This window comes from Olea europaea, chromosome 18 (assembly GCF_002742605.1).
Source record: "Olea europaea var. sylvestris chromosome 18, O_europaea_v1, whole genome shotgun sequence".
NCBI classification, from domain to species: Eukaryota; Viridiplantae; Streptophyta; class Magnoliopsida; order Lamiales; family Oleaceae; genus Olea; species Olea europaea.
In genome coordinates this window covers 31,559,158-31,580,447 of record NC_036254.1, presented here as the reverse complement: position 1 = coordinate 31,580,447, position 21,290 = coordinate 31,559,158, and the positions used below count along the sequence as shown (strand labels likewise).

Here is a 21,290-nt window from a genome sequence, read left to right as displayed (position 1 = left end):
ACACCTATAAATATAGGGCCCAAACAAGTTTTTAACCCTCAATAGTAGGCAAAGCCGCAAAACGTAGCAGCAGAGCGAAAATTAATAAAATTACATCGTGCCATGTAGGGGTCTAACCTACGACTTTTTGCTTAGGTAACAGGGCTCTATCCATCCCTCGAATTAAGAATTAAGCAAATGATTTTTATCAGTACATTTAACGACTCTACAGACTACACCTTATGAGTACAATAATCTACCTACATTTATCGAAGTCTGCATCAAGACTAGCAACCAAGCAATAAGAAGAAAACACAATTTTAACACTACGAAAGCTGTAATATTGTGTTAAAATTGCAGTTCTTTCATCTAACTACAAATTGTCGAGGTAACAAAACGACAGACTAGATATTACTAAAGTGATTAAGCAATACAAAATAACATTCAACTTGATAGAGTATCTCCGCAAACATTTCTGGATTTTCAGATATAGAGGCCCATGTCGCTTTTTTTTACTTTCAAATGTAATGTTTACAGGAAAACGTCGACTTAACAAGACTAAGGGCTTCAAGGATGAAATATCATAACCAGAAGTATGATAACAGTAGTTAATTAGCTTCATGTTCCATGACAGAATTTAACTTCCCGAATTCGTCCATGTCACGATCTTACATGGGCGGCAAAGAGAACATGTTTACAGTGGAATTTCCACTTCTGATTTCCTGAGGGCCCGTAAGGCTGATATAGTAAGCCTCGTGTACATGTTTTCCATGTTTTTAATTGCTGAAAGTTCTTTAGGCACCTTAAGTGAAAGTTTTCTGTATCCACAGTAGCAGACCATTCACAGCAACCTTCTTTTTTATCAGTCTCTTCGGGTGGGATCAATTGCTCATGCCATGAGAAGATGCTGTAAATCATTATCTTACACTCCTTCACTAGATTATTCAAACCTTCAGTTTTAAAGAACGGCTCATGCAAAAACCTTTTGGATGAAAGATAGTCGCATGAGTTCCGAATTTCGCTTGTCTTACTTTTTCGAAATCTTCACACGTCCTGCCAGAAAACCAATAAAATGAAGCTATAAGTGTATGAATGGACTGCCCACTGGCTACGCCAATAGAAGAAAACAATACAGAAAATCCAATCAAAACAAGACATTCTACAAGTGTTAAAAATATCCCAATAAAACCCAGAAATATGTTTATTCTTCTTCCTCTTCCTAAATCATTATCCTAGTGAGAAGACATCTCCACTTACTCATCCTAATATCAGAAGACAACTTCAGCCTGTACAATAAGCGAGAAAAGAAAATTATCTCACTGGTAACAACATATATATTATTGTTGACACATAAAAATTCAGCCCAAATCGAACGGCCCAAGGAATGAAGCCCAATTGGAGGATCCCCAAATCAGATAGCCCAAAGAACGAAACCCAATCAAACAATTCAAGATGAAGGCCCAAATAGGGAGGCCCAAGAACGCAATAACACCATTGCCCAAGTTTGCAAGTCGCCCAGAATCTGAGCGAATGGAGTGCCATGCAGTCGCCCAGAACTGTTACTCTATTCTCGCCCAAACCTTCGAGTCGCCCAAGGTCTTAACAAACATAAAGTGTTGTGGTTATCAAGAAGTGCAGTTATTAAAGCAACCCGATCACGTTCCACGATTCAAGGAATTCAATCGAAAACGGTTGAACGGCGAAGAGTAATGGCAGCAGTTAAAAAAGACAGTTCCATGACAAGTTGGCCATTACGAGGAAAGTGGACAGTTGTAGAACGATCAAGCAGTTTTTAGGCGGTTGATCACAAAGAGATCATCCAAGGAGTATAAAAGGAAAAAAGACATAGAGCAAAGGACCGAATCAAAAACTCTCGAACAGAGAACATGTAATTTTTAAATTCCTTAGCTTCGATTTAAACACTTTTTTCAGTAACTCGTGTGCTTGCGCCCCTTGGAGGCATTCTGTTTTTAATTTTCAATTGTAAAGTCATTGCCAATAAAAGAACACCCCTTTTTGGGGCTTTATCTCAAGAGGTTTGTCCCTTACACAATCGTCTGATCCCTTTTAATTGTTAGCGACGAACCCGCGCGAAATAATTTGGCACGCTCAGCGGGACCATAGTATTTGGTGTTGAAATACAAAAGGTGAAACAATATACCTCAGAGATCCGATAAGGAAGCAGCAAGTCAGGGAGGAGTCCAGTCTGTGATCGAGCGATATGAGGAGCAGCATGCCTCCCCACGAATAGATGGACAGAATGAAAGCAGTAACAGTCGTTATGAACTAATGACAGAGTTGAGTCCTCGAACCATGCGTGCACTACTTGGAGACTTCACACAAGATGTCGTTGAACAGGTAAATCTTCGAAGTATTCATAATATGGAAAGATTTACCCAAAATGGGAATGCACATTATAACAACATGGCCAAACAACTAAACACTTTGAACGAAACAATGAATAAGTTAGTAGGCCAAATATGTCAACTGGTTATGCCTCTTGCAAACCACTTTCAAACTAGGACAATTGTGGGACATAATCCCTCGGTCCTAAATCCGAATCAAGGGGTAGAACCACTTTCTGGTCCCTCTTCTTCAAACCAAGGGGGTGGGGCAGTGCCAAATCAGAACAATGGTAGTGGTATGCCTAACTTGGGGGGTAATCCAAATATAAGAGATAATGTCCTAAACAATGGACAGAATACCCCACGTGTTAATAAGGGAATAGATGTTCAGGCTAATGGTAATGACCCTAATCATGGTAACGACCCTAATCATGGTAACTTTGTTACCAATCAAGTACCAAACATCAGACCTCATGCAAATCAACCAGTTAACCAACCTGTAGGAATTTCATATGACCCCAACGTCATGTTGAGGAATCAAATTATGGAAATCGTACAGGATCAGATGGCTTTTGGGGTGCGTCCCGTCATTAGGCCGACTTACACAAAGCCATATCCTGATTGGGTAGACCAAACATATCCATGGCCTAGAGGGTATAAAGTGCCAGAATTCTCACTGTTTACCGGTTTAGGAGAGGTATCTACTCTAGAACACATAGGGCGATTCACATTGCAAAGTGATGATGTAACCGATTACCATAAAATGAGGCTTTTTCCTAGTTCATTAACAGGAGTAGCTTTCTCCTGGTTCATCAACTTGCCAGCGAACTCTGTTCAAACATGGCAACAATTGGAACAGTTATTCCATACTCAGTTTTATAAAACTGAGTCTGAAGTTACTTTAGCTGATTTGGCGAATCTACGTCAAATGCCAAACGAACGGGCAGAAAGTTTTCTCCAAAGGTTCAAGACAGCAAGAAGCAAGTGTTTTGTACCTCTGCCCGAAAAAAATTTGTCAAAATCGCTCAGGGCTGCTTGAGCTTTGATTTAAAAAAGAAATTCCTGGATAAGGAATTTTCTGACCTTTTCCAGTTGAGTGCGAATGTGATTAGATATGAACGACTGATAAGAGAGGAAGAACAGATGAAAAATTCTAGTAAAGGGACTTATTACAAAGACCCAAATTTTGACGTTCATACCATCAGGGACGAGTCATACGATCAGGCCGAATTGGTCAAAGGAGATACATATACTTGTCCTATAATGGCCAAACCTAGACCATCAGGCAAAGATGAGCCCATAAAAGATGGAAACATAAAGGCTAAAACGTTCTCGTTCGATGTAACCAAAGCTGACCTCATATTTGATAAATTATATAGGGATAAGCAGATAAAGTTGAGCGATAAGCATAAATTGCCAAACCCTGAACAAATTAAGGATAAAAAATATTGTAAGTGGCATAATGTATGGTCATATTTGACTAACAATTGCTTGGTTTTTCGCCATGTATTGCAGGATGCCATTGAATCAGGACGAATTATGTTCGACGATAAGAAGAAGATGGCAGTGGATGAAAATCCTTTTCCACAGCCACTTGGAGTGAACATGGTGACGTCTGGTTTAAAAAACAAATTGCCAAAATTCAAGTTGATCATAGATGATGGAGAAGAGGATCCTAGACCACATCGCACTGTCTTTAAACGAATCAAGGGGAAAGAAACAAAAAAGGACGAAGACGTCCTGTGTGCAAGATGTAAAAGAGAAGTGAGTGGGAATGTGGAGAAACCAGGGATATGTCAGCCTCCCCATCGCCCTACTTTCTTCCCAAACACTCAGCCTGGTAGAGGGCGAGGTAGCAGTTCAGGCCAGCAGATAATGGGAGAACATTCAGGCCACAACCTCACCGGCCAAATGTATGGCATTCGTTCCAGTATAATGCAGGAAGGGCAATACCCTTCGATGAGATGACTAGAACCTAACAAAGGCGTTTCCAATGAAACTATGGACGAATGAGGAGGCAGCAACAAGGAGTGCCACATCCTAAAGCGCCTAAACTTCTCAAGATAGCTAATCAAAATGTTCTCAAAGATAGTGAAGAAATCGGTACAAATGAATCAATGAAAGAGCCGTCGGAAACTTCTTCTGGGAGATCAAAGTTTGAGCGGGACAGAAGGGATGGAGAGGATCCAGATCAACCCCTTACCATCCAGTTCGGTACGTTACCTCCTGTCGTGGCCAATAATTACTTACTGGCCAATGAATTCAAGAATAAAGAAAAAGAAGAAGAAGAAAGGGAGAACGACGAAGGAGAGGCTTGCGTGCTGGAATGTGAAGAAGGCCAGACTTCTAAAGAGGCCTACAACGATGAAGAAGATGACGGGATGACAGACATTGAAGAAGAAATCGACCTAGAAGCAGAAGGAAGAAGGAGAGGAGTATCGCGCAATACTCTGTTGAAACAACTACATCGGGAGGGAGTTCGCGAAATAGACTTATTGGGAGAACCATCTGGACGTTCTTTCGATTTCTACGTACTGTACGGGACACCCAAAAGGAAGAAAAAAGTGCCTCGCTCTGAAAAGTATGGAACACCCCCAAGAATAATGCCCCCTCCCACAGGTTGGGTAACTGATGAGGAAGCATTAGAAAAAAGTAAGAAGGAAATTCAGGAGACAGAGGATCAGCGCGATATGCTGCACGTCGACTTATCACAGGGGGATAATTCCACAGAAAACAAGCAGGAAGTAGAAATAGAGGCTGCCGAAAAGGTTATTTTTAAACGGCCAGCCATGAAATTGACTAAACACTTGAGGCCATTGTACGTTAATGCTCTAGTTAACGGCATCCCTGTGGCAAAAGTGCTTGTCGACAATGGAGCAATTATAAACACCATTCCATCTAGGATGATGAGGAAGTTTGCAAAGACAGTGGGTGACATGATTCCAACAGAAGTTATCCTTACGAGTTTCAACGGAGGAGCAACTTCAATTAAGGGAGTTATGCCATTGGACATAACTATAGGGACGACTACTAGGACCACAGTCTTCTTTGTAATAGATGGTCCTACTAGTTACAATGTGTTACTAGGAAGAGATTGGATACACAAAAGTTGTTGTATACCCTCAACGCTCCATCAATGCCTGATCTTTTGGAATAACAAAGGCGAAGCAGAGGTGGTACAGGCCGATCATAGGCCTTTTGTCGCAGAAGCAAACTCGGTGGAAAAGTTCATGTATGAAGGAGACTATGGACCTGTCAGGGTAGTACAAGATGGGGAAGAAACTCAAGTTGTCGCGCAAAGCGAAGAGCCATTTTCAGTAGACGCACTCACTGAAATGTTCAGACAGATGAGGCCAAATATAGTGGCCCTAAAAGAGCCAGTAATTGGCAAAAGAATAATCAAGGAGTCTTAAATGGATTCTAAGTTACAAAAGCAAATGGCCGATATTCAGGCCTTCAAAGCCAGACTGATGGCTTTCAATAAGGAATGCAATGACAAGGCGAAAGAAGAGACAACCCTAAAAGCGCTGAAGGACAAATTGGCAGTATTCGAGTTAGAATAAAGCATTGGCAGAGAAGTTAACAAGGTAGACTGTTTAGAAGAAGAAGTACTTACAAGGAAACTGGACGACGAAATGATGCGGATCATCAAACCTGGATATGTTTAAGCACAAGACCCTCTGATTAAAGTAAATATTGGCAATGAAGGAGAAGATCGTCCAACATTCATTAGCCAGATGCTCGATCAAGAGGTTAGTAATAAATTAATCGCTTTGCTAAAGGAGTATAAAGATTGTTTTGCTTGGGAATATGAACAAATGCCTAGTTTAGATAGAGACTTGGTGGAACATAGGTTTCCAACTAAGCCTAGTTTTAAACCTCATAGGCAGCCTCCTAGACGTTTTGCTCCTAATGTACTCCCTGAGATTAAGAAAGAGATAGAGCGATTATTGAAAGCAGGTTTTATTAGAATAGCCAGATATGTCGAATGGTTGTCCAATATCGTGCCAGTACTAAAAAAGAATGGTAAACTAAGGGTGTGTATAGACTTTAGGAATTTAAACATAGCTATACCCAAAGATGAGTATCCAATGCCCACAGTGGATTCTTTAGTAGACTCGACTGCCAGACATGTCATGTATTCTTTCATGGATGGGTATTCAGGATATAATCAAATTTATATAGTTGAAGAAGACATACACAAAACTGTCTTTAGATGCCTTGGGTCTTTAGGATGTTTTGAATGGGTGGTTATGCCTTTCGGCCTAAAAAATGCAGGGACAACTTATCAAAGGGCAATGAATTTAATCTTTCATGATATGATAGGCAAGTTTGTTGAAGTGTATGTAGATGACATAGTAGTCAAGTCCATTAAAGAAGAGGACCATTTCGAACAGTTAAGATGTTCGTTTGAGCGAATGAAGCAATATAAGCTAAAGTTGAATCCCTTGAAGTGTGCATTTGGTGTTAATGCAGGGAATTTTCTTGGTTTCTTAATACACAAGAGAGGGATTGAACTTGATAAAAATAAAGCGAAGGCCAATTTAGAGGCCAAACCATCTAGCAACAAAAAAGAATTGCAAAGGTTTCTAGGCCAAGTAAACTTTTTAAAAAACTTTATTTCTAACTGTGCAGGGCGAACTAAAGTCTTTTCGCCGCTCTTAAAGCTGAAAAATCATGACGAATTCGTCTGAAAAGAAGAACATCAAAAGGCTTTTGAAAGCCTGAAGACATATTTATCAAGTCCACCAGTGTTGGTGTCACCAATCCAAGGACGGCCAATGAAAGTGTATGTATCGGCTGAGAAAGAATCAATAGCTGGAATGGTCGTACAGGAAGACCAATTTGGTGAAGAAAGGGCAATTTATTACTTAAGTAGACGGTTAACGAAATGTGAATGTAATTACTCTGCTATCGAAAAATTATGTCTTGCATTGTATTTCACATGTACAAAATTAAGGGCTTATTTATGGCCCATAACCATTTATTTAATTTCTAAAGTAAATTTAGTTAAGTATATGTTCTCGCGCCCTATTTTACACCAAAGGGTAGGCCTTTGGACATTAGCTTTATCATAATTCGAGATACAATATATACCTCAAAAGGCAGTCAAAAATCAGGTTTCGACTAACTTTCTAGCCAATCATCCATGCCTTGACATGCCTGAAAAAATTGAACTAGAAATCAATTCGTTCGAGCTAAAATCTTGGGTGTTGTATTTCGATGGGTCAAAAACCTCTAAAGGTGCAGGAGTAGGAGTAGCATTGATTAATCCTTTAGGGATTTGCTACAAGTTCGTATTCACTTTAGACAGAATGTGCACCAACAATCAGGCCGAATATGAAGTCTTAATTGTAGGCCTAGAACTAATGATAGATATGGGAGTAAGAAATGTTATCGTTAGGGGCGATTCTCAATTGGTAATCTATCAATTGATTGGTGATTTTAAATGCCAAAGTGATTCCATTATAAGTCAATATGAGATCGCTCAAGAATTGTTAGAAGAATTCGACCAAGTAGAACTTCAATGCGTTAATAGGATATATAACGACATGGCAAATGAGTTAGCTCAAATGGCCTCAGGGTACTCAAATGTTTTGAATTGGAAGTCTACTTGTGAGTATGAAACCATATTGTCCATGACTCAAAGAAGGGCAAGGAAGATTGAATTTCACTGCATACAAGATGGAGATGCAATGGATTAGAGAACAGAGATTAAAAGGCTCCTTAAAGAACCTAACGGAGGGATTAGTAGGAAAATGAAGCTGTGTTTGCTGAACTATACATTAATAGATGAAGAGTTGTTTAAGATACGCTCTGATGGTGTATTGCTAAAGTGTGTAAGTTTGCAAGAAGTCAGGACGATCATGGCTGAGGTGCACGAAGGGATATGTGGAGCTCATCAAGCTGGCCAAAGGATGAGATGGTTAATTATTAGGAGTGGATATTTTTGACCAAAGATGGGGCAATTATGCGTCCAGTATGTAAAGAGTTGTTTAGCATGCCAAAAGCATGGTCCAATACAAAGGACGACAGCACAAGAGATGGCACCTATTATTAAACCTTGACCGTTCAAGGGTTGGGCGATAGACCTGATAGGGAAGATTTATCCCCCATCGTCCAAGCAACATACTTTTGTTATAGTTACAATCGACTATTTCACTAAGTGGGTAGAGGCGGTACCTTTGAAAGAGATCACCCAAAAGAATGTCATAAAGTTTATCCGTGATCACATCATTTATAGGTTTGGAATTCCACAAACGTTGATGGTAGATCACGGAACATCTTTGAATGGGATCAAGTGAACAAAATTTTGAGCGAATTTGGGGTTAAATTAGTAAACTCCATACCATATTACGCTCAATCCAACGGACAAGCAGAATCTTCTAATAAGATTCTAAAAAATATCATCAGAAAGATGATAGATGAAAATGCCAGAAATTGACACGAATGTCTGAACAAGGCCTTGTGGGCTTATAGAACATCACCTCGGTCAAGTACCAAAGTTACTCATTTCCAACTTGCTTATGGACAGGAGGCCGTTTTGCCTATGGAAATCAACGTGCAATCGATTAAAGTGTGCTTGCAACATAAGTTGAATGATGATGAGTATACCGAATCACTAGTTCAAAATTTATTGGGGTTAGACGAATTAAAGTTGGACGTCTTAGATAGATTGCAAGTTCAAAAACAAAGAATGGCTAAATTTTATAATAAAAAAGTCATAGCCAAGTCGTTCAGCCTAGGTGAACTAGTTTGGAAGACGATAATCCCTTTGGATAGCAAGGATCCAAAGTACGGGAAGTGGTCGCCCAATTGGAAAGGACCATACAAAATAAACAGTGTGTTGCCCAATGGAGCGTATCATTTGGAAGATTTAGATGACACCAAGCACGTGAGATTCATTAACGGCAAATATTTGAAAAAATATGTTCTTTCTTTATGGGAATGTGAACAGATAAAAGCATAATCAAAATATGTTGAACGATTAAGGATAACAAGGTCAGAGCGAAATACGTTCAAATAAAGTCCTTTATTATCAAACGTTCATTACAAAGATGCAAAAATACAAATGATGGATGCTCTACAAACTACAATTAAAAGTAAGCTAATCTCCCAGTCGATCGTCGAGTAAGAGGGTGGACTGACCTCACGCCGCCTTCCTAAATGCATCGCTGCAATGGTGGGATCACCGAGTAAGAGGATGGACTGGCCTCACACCACCTTTCTAAATGCATCGCTGCAATGGCGGGCAAAGAGGATGAGAAGCACTCTCAACAAGCAAGGTGGCCCGCAAGCATCCCAAAAATTGTCTTCTATCATCGAACTCCTTGTAAAGGACAAAGAGACGATGGGAAGAACTTTGATGGTAAAAACTTTGCTGCTGGCCAAAAAATATTTTCTATACCTCCCACACCAAAGGTGACATCAAGGCAAATAGTAAAATGGGCGGACCAAACAGTCCATTTTTATAGAAAGACGAAGGTTTTGGATTGATTATCAGAATACCAAACAATGGCAGCAAATTGGTTTCGAAGAAGAAAATGAAGATGAAGATGGAAGATGGAAAGTGCGAAGCATACGTACATTTATAGGGGGGATGGAGATGAAGAGACAGAATATGAGCAGCCACATTCTGCCTAGTAAATGGAATTAAGTATCCCAAGTCTTGGGAAAAGAGGTGGAAATATCAAGAGAAAATGTACAAGATTTTTAGCACAAAGCAGTTAAATGCTTGAAGAATTGGCGATTAAAAGACAAACCTCAAATAAATGCACAAGAAGTTAACATATATGTTCATTAATGATGAACAAAGTTACAAAGGGAAAGTCAAAAGCAAAATTACAAAAGGAAAAGTTAAGGCGTCATATGTCTTAATTACAATCCACCCCATACTGAACGAATTCGTTCCCTAAGCTTTTCCCAATCCTCATTCTGTCGAGAGGAAGTGATGTTCAATTCGGCCACGACATCATCATCAACTTCCGACTTCTTATACTGCTCGACCAAAGACTTAGTTCGCTCAATTCCCTGGGAGGCGTTACGCTTTTTAGCAGCCATTCTGGCCTTGCAGTCGTCCATTTTGGCTTGAAGTTCCTTCATCTGAGCAGCCAAACTAACCATCAAAGAGTCTTCAATCATGACTTCGGAAGAGATTTCTTTCAACTCGTCCTCAGCCTTGTTGATCTCCAGACGCAAAGACTCTTTTTCAGATACGGCACGAAGATATTGAGTACTTTTGGCATTCAGTTCGGCATTCTTGGCCAGCTAAGAGAGGATCTCGGAGTGGATAACTTTCAACGTCGCTTTAAAATCGGCAGAAAGATTGAGCGACGGAGCATTCAAATGCTCAAACTTATCCTTGTGTCTGGCAGCACTAGCCTCACCAATGTCCATATCCATGAAGGACACGTACTAAAATATCGACTGCTTGAGGAACTTCAAATCTTCCTCTGAAGAAGTAGCAGGACGACCAGATGGAGCAGGGCGAGATGTCTTGACTTGCCCCCAGGAAGCGAACAAGTCTTGGATGGAATGCACAATCTTGTCAGCATTCTGCAAAGAAAATTACCAATATTGAAGATTCTCACTACAACGAACAAGATGGAAATAAAAGTGAAGCAAAGATTACCTCATCAATAATCGTAGAAGATGGCATATCCTCAGCCAAGTCTGCCACCTGTGACTCCTCCATTCGTGAGGACTTCCCCTTGTCTAAGTGAGAAGATGTTGCCACAACGGGCAGACTCATAGGAGTATCTGCAGAACTCAAAAGCAACAAATCAGAAACCAATAGCACAAGCAAAGGTAAAACATCAAAAAACTGAATTACCTTCTGCTTCGATGTTTGGGGAGTTGACGACCTGGGAAGAAGGTGGCTCATCCATGGGTTGTGATGAGGATTCTGGGACTGAAGATGTCTCTTTAAGCGTAGTCCCCTCATCAACCGGTTTGGATGAAGCAGCCTCAGTAGAGGATGATGGAGCAGGAGCTGCCGATGCCAAAGCCTTTAAAGGAGAGGCTAAGCTTTTCTAAGAAGTCCAAATAAATCAGCAGCACACAGAAAAGTTTCAAGTATAGAAAAGTATGCTTGTGAGTAAACCAATTTAATTACCTTCCTCCTGATGATAAGAGGGGTATCATCATCATCATCAACATCATCCTCCAGGATGGGAGATGCTGAGGCTGACCGTTTGCGACTTGGGGCACTCTTGGCTGCAGTAGGTTTGGCAGGGAGAGAAGAAGATGGACGAGTAGACTGTTTGGCACGACGAGGAGGAGAAGGACTCCGGATAGATAAAGGAGTGACTAAAACAGGAGGAGGGGAAGAAATGCTCGGCTGGTCCAGTAAATGAAAGGCACGATTGGCATCAGTCGCAAACAATCTGCGCTTTACTGACGGCCAGAGCTGTTCAAAAAAAGGATGGATAGCGTGGCTAGAATTGAAGGGGCTAATGAAAAATAGCTTGTTAAAAAGAAGATTGCGAGCATTTATAGCGTCTGTCTCCGCCTTATTAATAATATGAAAGCGGTCAATCAAGTTCCTTAAATAGCAAGGAGGAACAGGCCAAGTTTGGCCGAAACCAAGTTGGCGAGCAAAAAATTGGGGAGCATAAATTTCTACCCCTGCCTTGGCATTGGTCCAAGTTAAAATATCATGAAATAACTCCCTCCTGGTTAAAAACTGGATCCAAATGAGCAGAGAGGTGCTTGCATTGTCTATAGTGGAGAGGGGATGCACATAGTTTGGAATCAAAAAAGGAGGAAAAGGAAAGAATGAAGGGATTGAATCCAAAGAATAAAAGAATGAAAAAATGTCACTTCTAGACATATTTATGAGAGCCAATGGCTCAATGGCTAGCCCGTAGCAGCTAGCAGAGGAACGAGAAATTGATGGAGCACCAAGCAATGGAAAATAGGATCTCAACCACAATTGAGTGAACCAAAGAGGTCCACTGCCAGTGGGAGATGCACCATTCTTCAATTGAGTTTGAAGAGAAGCCATGCCTCTATAAAGGGCAGCCAAAAAGAAAGAACATAAATTCAAAGGCCTGCCACGCGCCAATTCGTGCGCTATGGGTAAATAACTCAGGGAAGGCTTTATACTTAGCACACACAAAACATATTTACAAAGTCAAACCAGAAGAAAGGCCACTCGCTCAGTATGGGAAGGCTCAGCGCTCGAATGATTATGAAGGGTTTGCAGGCTTGAATAAGACTCGGTGTAGTTTTTACCGAACTTTGGGACGCCACCAGAAATGAAGATACCAGGAAAAATGGTATCGCCCAAAGGTGGTAGATTCACTAGAGCCCCAACATCCCTTAAAGTAATAGACATGGGGCCAAGAGGGAAAATAAAGTTATTATACTCAAAAGACCAAAAACTCAAAGCGATCGAAAAAAGTGCTGAATCAAAAGTAGGGGGTTGAATAGAGATTTCTAACAAATCAGAGATCCTAACATTATAAAAAAGTGCCTTAGTAGGACCATGGCCCACAAGACGAGCATGCCACCTACGAAAAACTACATCAGATTTAGGCCAGGTGCGAATACCTCTTTCGCGAAGTGGCCCCAGCGACAGAGAGTTTAGAAATGGAGGGCCTTGAGTACAAGGAAACAGCTGGCCCACCGCCGCCTGTTCGACTGCCTCTGCATTGTTGAAGAAAGGACCTAGGTAGAACTCATTGAGTTCGACATTGGCGGGCGCGAGAAAGCTCGAAGTTATGTATGGACGACTCAGAAGTTTCTGAAAGTCATCAAAACTAAAGGAGTCGCCAGCTTGAGATTGTGAAGTAGCCATTAGAGATTAAACGGAGTTTTTTCAGAGTTACGTAGCAGGAAAGCAAAAGATGAACAGTAAATCATGGGAGAGAAACGCGAAAAAGTGAGGCGTGATTTAATGGTGCAGTGAAATGGCGTGCTTGGGGGTTATAGGGGTTTGCAAAACGTCGCACCTTTTCAAACTATGGAAGAAAACAATGATCGAAATTCTTGGGAATTTCGAATGTTACTGAAAACACAAAGTGAATATGGCAAAATTTAATAATTGGTATTAATTCTGCCATATTGGGGGATAATTGTTGACACATAAAAATTCAGCCCAAATCGAACGGCCCAGAAATTAAGCCGAATTGGAGGATCCCCAAATCAGATAGCCCAAAGAATGAAGCGCAATCAAACAATTCAAGATGAAGGCCCAAGAACGCGGTAACACCATCGCCCAAGTTTGCAAGTCGCCCAGAATCTGAGCGAATGGAGTGTCATGCAGTCGCCCAGAGCTGTTACTCTATTCTCGCCCAAACTTTCGAGTCGCCCAAGGTCTTAGCAAACATAAAGTGTTGTGGTTATCAAGAAGTGTAGTTATCAAAGCAGTTGTTAAAGCAGCCCTATCACGTTCCATGATTCAAGAAATTCAATCGAAAATGGTTGAACGACGAAGAGTAATGACAGCAGTTAAAAAAGGCAGTTCCATGACAAGTTGGCCATTACGAGGAAAGTGGGCAGTTGTAGAACGATCAAGCAGTTTTTAGGCGGTTGATCACAAAGAGATCATCCAGGGAGTATAAAAGGAAGAAAAGACATATAGCAAAGGACCGAATCAAAAACTCTCGAACAGAGAACATGTAATTTTTAAATTCCTTAGCTTAGATTTAAACACTTTTTTCAGTAACTCGTGTGCTTGCGCCCCTTGGAGGCATTCTGTTTTTAATTTCCAATTGTAAAGTCATTGCCAATAAAAGAACACCCCTTTTTGGGACTTTGTCTCAAGAGGTTTGTCTCTTACACAATCGTCTGATCCCTTTTAATTATTAGCGACGAACCCGCGCGAAACAATTATGTTGGCATAGCAAGTGCCTCGAGATTCATAGCGATGAACATGTTAACAGTTTGTATGTGATTAGAGTTTTGGCAAATGGATCTAACACAAATGAGTGCAGTTCAATGAGGAATTTCCGATAATACAAATCGTAGGGTCTATCTTCTAGTTTGGTTGCAAAAAGACCTCCATCTAATCTAAATACGTACCCTTGAGTTAAGAAAGCTCCTGATCAAATTACAATCAGATTAAGAGGTAAAATATTACGATAACCATTTATGATAACCAGAAATATAACGACCATGCCACACAAAAACATCATCATGAAGACAGCTAACAAAAATTCTCATGTTTTAACATATAACTATAAGATGGCAATTCCCGGCCCAAACAATCATCACACATTCACGAAAGGGAGCAAGCCATTTACAATAAGGCATAATAAGGGGTAGGAACCTGTATAGTTTAGAGCACTGTAATTGATACAACCCGTCCCGAATCATCTTAGTGGACTCGACACTTGTCATGCGCCGATGGTAGATACCAACTGAACGCCGGACCCACCATCAAGGCAATCTTGAATTGCTTGATTGAAAAAAAATTTTAATAGAATTTTGATAGAGTTTCCCCTAAAATACGAACTAAAACAACCTGAACAATTACCAATTTTCCTCAAATCAATATAAAACAAGGTACAACAACCCCTCAAAATCCAAACTGTTCAGATAGAATACTAGCAAATCAATAATAACTTTACTCTACAACCAAAGGTCCCCAAACGTACTAAAGATATCAAATAATAATCTGATAAAGTAGGCTATACAACTACTGATGTGTGGCTCAATTAGGTGAATTGACAGGCTCCAAGACTGCTCAACTCTGCTACTATCTACTTAGAAAAGGGTGGCAAAACATGAGCTTGTAACTCAGTGAGTGGATAGTTTGCAAATAAGCATACTTTTTTCATTTACGCATATTTTCTGAAAATCCTTGTTCTATTGAAACTTTAAGAAATTCTGAAATCTGGTAACACTTTTTACAATCAAACATGAATACATCATAAAATTCTTTATTCTTCATTCTAGATAAGTAATTGTAAAATGTAATGAATATAAATAATATGACATTCGTGAAAATATATAAAATATTGCAGCTGATCAATACTATAAGCTGAAAGCTTTAGTCAGAGAACTAAACAGACCGAATTCTAAAATCTGAAATATGATAAGCTGTAGAAATACTGAAAAATCACACCAAAAAGGTACCCAATGAATAGTCTTGCTCATGTACAAAGTAATCTCGATGTACAAGGCAGAGCCATTCAAATCTGATAATCTGGTCATACGTACGCAGAGCTGCCCCAAAGGCTAATCACCTTAGTACACGGCCCAAAGCCTATGTGTGTACAAGGGTGGGTCCCAAAGACCTCTGATAATCTGGTCATACATTATGGAAACAAATTCACAATAGTGCAGAACGGGTAAAATCATCATAACTAGTCATACACTGTGGAAACACATTCACACCAGTGCAAACTGAGGTAAAATCACCTGAGTATTTTCTGGTGGTTTTAAAAATAACTTTAGCTATACTGAAACAGTTATATTCAAATAACATGCTAATCAAGTGATTTAATTGAATTAAATTTAACTTTAAAAGTATCTGATTATAAATTCACTTTATTTTAAAAATCATGTTATCAAAATCAACTGTATGAAATAATAATAAATACTAATATCTGAAAAATAATTTATTATATCCACTCACCAAGTTATGGACCAATCATGATTTCAATCTTCTCTTCATCTCCTGAAATATAATACAAGATAACCAATTTAATAACCACTCTACCAAGTATCCTTAACTTCTTTAACTACGAAATACTCGACACTTGGATATATTCTTTAATTTCCTTCACAATTGGAACTAATTCTACCTTCTAGTACTTTCATTAAAATCTAATTCATTAAAATAATCTTCACTACAAACATAAAAATAATACCTTCTTCCAAACTAGTATAACTAATAATTATAATTTAACCAATTTAATTTTCCATCTTGCTCCATAAATTCATGCCTTCAAATGAGTATTTCATCTCTACAATTATTCCTGTTAACTATACTCATTCAAAAACTCAAATAAAAATTCTAGGTTTTGTCCAAAATTGGTATTTCACACCTTAATGTAAGTAGCCTTCCCAATTCAAAAATATTGGCTTGCAAACATATTCCTTCCTTCAATTTGAAAAATAAACCAATAAATCACAACCCTAAAAAATTTAAGCATAAAATATACCAAGAAATTTGTCAAATTGAAGATGAAATTGAAATAGCCAACCCTACCTCTTTTCCTTTCTTTTTCCTTTTCCTTTTTTCCTTTCTTTCTTTTCTTCTTTCTCTCTTTCCTTTCTCTTTTCTTTCTCTGCCCCGTTTCCAGATTTTTGTAGGTATATATCAATTGAAAATGGCTAAAATAGTTAAGCAGTTGACACTTGTAATCCACTAATCCCCTCATTTGCATTTAAGTCCTCCACTTCCATATAACATCACATTAAATCCTTAACTTCTATTGGATATAAAATCTAACCACTTTACTTTCAATAATATATAAGTAAATCTCCAAAAATTATTTTTTTATCCATCTTAAACCTTAAAGTATTGACAATTTATAAAATAAACCCCAATAAAATAATTTGGTCAATTAAGTCCCAATAAAATTATTTATACAATTTAAGTCCCTATTTGACTTGGGCTTTGACTAGTTGATATTGACTTTTGACTAAGTATAAAATGGGATGTAATAGTAATTCTCCAACAGAATCATCTCGCCATGAAAATCTACAATCTTTCTTCCTATTTTCATCAGCTCTATCTCTAAATCCTTAGCTTCTGCAACCTTTTCTTTTAGAATTTGTATTCAACCCAACAATGCTGGAGTGACAGATTTTTTTACAAGATTTTGGGGACGGGCCAATGTGGCACCCCTCCAATTCCCAAATGTTTGAGTAGTTTAATTGAACTCAAATAGTAAGAAAGGTTTTCCATCAGTCAAGTCATTTAGAAATTATAAATTCCATTAGAATACCAGGTGATGCTACCAAAAATAGTACCTACTGGTTTTTCGAGCTCGAGGACTTTGAATGGACATGATCGTAGTCTTCCGATACCTAAAACAAAGGCAACGAGATTTGTTCTCGTCATTCTTCCGATACTTAAGTTAGGAAAGAAATTTATACGTGAGGCTATAAATTGAAAAATAATGAAAACATACTTGTGCAATGGTCTCATGCCTTGTTTAGGTAGTACATTCCTAATAGAATTTGAATTGGGTGGATGTTCTTATCCAATGGAGTCCTGCTAGGTAAAGTAGTTAGACCGATATCGCAATCATGTTTAAGATGAAGTCCTTACGGGGTCAAATATTGAAGTAGTAGAGTAGAGTTAAAGTCCCAAGTACATAGAAATTTTATTAGATCAATGACAACTGTCGTAGGCCATTAAGGAGAATCCATTCCCGAGGACCACCATGCTAAATCACAAAACGTGGGGTGCCGCTTGACCGACTATCCTCGAGCACTGTATCCCGGGGTGACTCAGTGCTTGAGCACAACAATGATGAAATTGCAAGGGAAAGCCATTTCCAGTCCTCGAGATATAATGTTCAGGCATTCCCAAAATATGGTATACCACCATGCAACGTAATATAGACCATCTCCTATTTTCTTGCATTCCTACACATATTTTCTTTCATTTTCTTTCTCCCATTTTGAAGAATCAGCACCGCCTTTTGGGAATAATCTAGGAGCTCCCGACACAACCGAAAAACCTGGAATTAAAGACCAACAACTTGGATTTCTAGATTATTCCATTATTGTCGACACTAACAGAACCCCTGAGGCACTTCTAACGGACCTACCGATCATGCAGGGACATAAGCTTGCCGGCTTTCGCTCTTCATCGCCATTTGTCGAAAAATCTGGATACAAAGCCACCATCATTCTAGAAACTTCAACCACCGACTTCTCTGTCTAAACACACACACACACACACAGATATATATATATATATATATATATATATATATATATGTTTGTTGTGTCTGAATCCAGGTGAAAAAAGAAGAAAGCAGAGCATTAGAAGCAGCAGTGCATATATAGAGAAAGTGATGGAGAGAGAGAAAAAGTGGGGGACAGAGAGAATTGTACTGCTGGAAAATAGTTATGGTCGGTTTGATTGCAAAAATGAAACTGAATTGTCTAGAATTATTTTCCTGGAAATTATAAATTATTGTGTTTGATTGGTATAATTTTTCACATGGAAAATGTTAAAATAAAAGTGATTTTTGGTGTTCGTTTGACTCTGTTTTATATGAAAATTGTCAATTAAAGAGATATAATTTAATGGTATTGAGGATAGAATTTGTTTCTATTGTCAAAAAAATAAAAAGTCAAGAAAATCATCCATTTTTTAGTGTTCGTTTAGTTTTGTTTAACATAAAAATTGTCAATTAAAGGACTTTTTTTTTTTTACAATTAGGGATAAAATTTGTTTCCATTGGCAAAAAAAATAAAATAAAATAAAATTCTGCTACAGTACATGGGACCTAAAACCCATGAAAACTCCAAAATTCAAGAAAATCAAAAATTTGAATTCCTTGAAAAAAAATGTATCAAACACCTAAAATTAGAAAATTCAATTCCATCCTATCAAACACACCCTTATGGTCCGTTTGATTGTAAAGATGAAATTAAATTGTCTAGAAAACGAATTTCAGGAAATTGAATTCCTAGAAATCGTTTTCTTAAAAATTATAAATTATTGTGTTTGATTAGTATAAATTTTCATGTGAAAAATATAGAAATAAAAGTATATTTTGGTGTTCGTTTGACTTTATTTTACATAAAAATTGTCAATTAAAGGGATATAATTTACTGGTATTGGGGATAAAATTTGTTTCCATTGCCAAAACCCAAAAAAATCATCTATCTTTTGGTATTTATTTGAATTTTTTTTACATGAAAATTGTCAATTAAAGGAAAATATTTTTTTTTATATAATAATTCTTAGAATTTGTTTCCATTACCCAAAAAAAAAAAAAAAAAAGCTTGAATTCAAATTCTCACCATTTTGGTGAGAATTGAAATTACATCAATAGAAGGAAAATGTTGATGTGGCAACAGTTGGTGGAATTCTAATTTCATGGAATTAAAAGGCTATCAAACAAGTCATTTTGTGAGTAAAGGAATTCCATTTCCATTTTCTAGGGAAACAAGGGCCAATCAAAGAGGCCCATAGTGCAATTATCTAGTGTGTTGTAAGGTGTGTTTGTAAAAAATTAATTGCACAAGTTTATTGTCTATAAAAACAATTTCTTGTGTGTTCCAAAATTCAACACCTTTTTGGTGCAAGTTACTGATTCCTAAAACACATAATCTACCCAAAACCAATAGCAATAATAACAAAAAAAATATATAAAAATACGGTACTCATAAAACATGACTATGAAGATATGTTTCCATTTTCACGTAGATTAAAAAAATATAATTAATGCAAACGAAAATATAAATTTTTCTTATATTTTTTCTAATATACTCCTGCATTGAATAATAATTTAAATAGAAATTCATACTTGTTGATAATAAAACAAGTTAAATAAGAATATATTAGAAAACAAAAAAAAATTAATTATACTCTCAACAAAAATGGCTATAAAGCAAGACTATGTTATGAAACTAACAAAATGCCAAAAATTATAATAATAAAGAAAGGCAACACCTTTAATCTAATAATGTACAACTCTTCTATATTGAAGAATAATACATTAAACCCCTGTTTGGGAGTAATTTTTATTCCAAAAAATTAATTTTTTGATTGTTATTTCACTATTTCAGTCGTCATTTTTTTACTTTTTCACTCATAGGCATAATCCATTTTTCTTTTTAACGATCAAAAAATTAATCCTCATAATCACTACCGAAGAGTAAATTTCTCGATCTCCTTTTTCAAAAGCTCCAGAAAATCAATTCCTTCCTTTATCATTTTCTTCCCATCATCACCACTCCGCCCATACAATCTCCAACGTCCTTTTCATCATCACTCAATCTGAGCTGTTTATTTGGCCTCCCATTAAAGTTAATGTCATTATTTTCAAGATTTTTGCACGACCCTTGTTTGGGATAAATCAATTTCAACTGTTTCTTCAAATCTCTATACGGTAAGAACTTGTCTTCCCAATCTGGCAATGTTTCATTGATCCGATTGCTCAAAATCTTCGAAAACATCATGGTCCCTCACACTATGAAAACTCTCAAAATTATAGGAGAAAAACCGTGAAAGGTGGAAATTGAGCGTAGGAAGGATGGGTATATATATATACTGTGTACATACATGTATATTTGTGCAAGTGGATTTTTTAGAGAATATTTGATGGGTTGAGGAAGTAATTAATAATGGCATAGCGGAATATCCATAAAAGCATATTGGAGAAGTTAAGGCCATGTTTTCTTTGTATTTCGATTTTGTATTTTTGAGTTTTGAATTCATTTTCGATTTTGTGTTTTGAGTGCCTGTTTTGAAATTATTAAAAATACGTTCTTTTTGTCATTCTGCAAAACTGTTTCTCAAAACACAAAAATGAAAAACGCATTTACTTTGAAATTTTGAGTACATTACCACCAGTTGCCACTGCCAACCAAAATCAACGCAGCCACCACTGCTATCGCTGAAAATCACCATCGTCAACCGCCATCACCAGCATGAACCATTGCCAAAATCAACACCACCACCATCAACCATCACCATCAACCAAAATCACCACCACCACCACGAACCATCAACCATTACCACCATCACCACGATCATCAACTACTGCTAAAATCAACACAACCACTATGAACTATCAACAAAAATCAAGCACTGTCACCGCCAAAATCAACCACAATCAACACCACCATTAACCATCAACCATTACCGCCGCCGCCACCATCACCACCTCCATCAACCATTGCCAAAATCTACCAAAATCAACATCACGTGATGGCTGGAGCAGAGATGAGGAGAAACGCAAAAAACGAAGAAAAAATGGGAGAAACGCAGAAACCAAAATCAACACCACCACCACTAAATCAACCAAAATCAACACGCGAACT

At 38.0% G+C, this 21,290-nt stretch overlaps 1 long non-coding RNA gene and 1 pseudogene across 1 annotated transcript; both read right to left on the bottom strand.

Moving 5' to 3' along the window:
- Nucleotides 1-105: 105 nt before the first annotated feature.
- On the bottom strand, nt 106-21,236 carry LOC111367024 (annotated as a pseudogene).
- Nucleotides 15,281-16,383, bottom strand: LOC111368184. The gene is made up of 3 exons (XR_002697964.1): nt 16,322-16,383; nt 15,910-15,951; nt 15,281-15,578 (listed from the first exon to the last, which is right to left on the bottom strand). It is a non-coding gene; the product is annotated as an uncharacterized LOC111368184 (long non-coding RNA).
- Nucleotides 21,237-21,290: the final 54 nt, after the last annotated feature.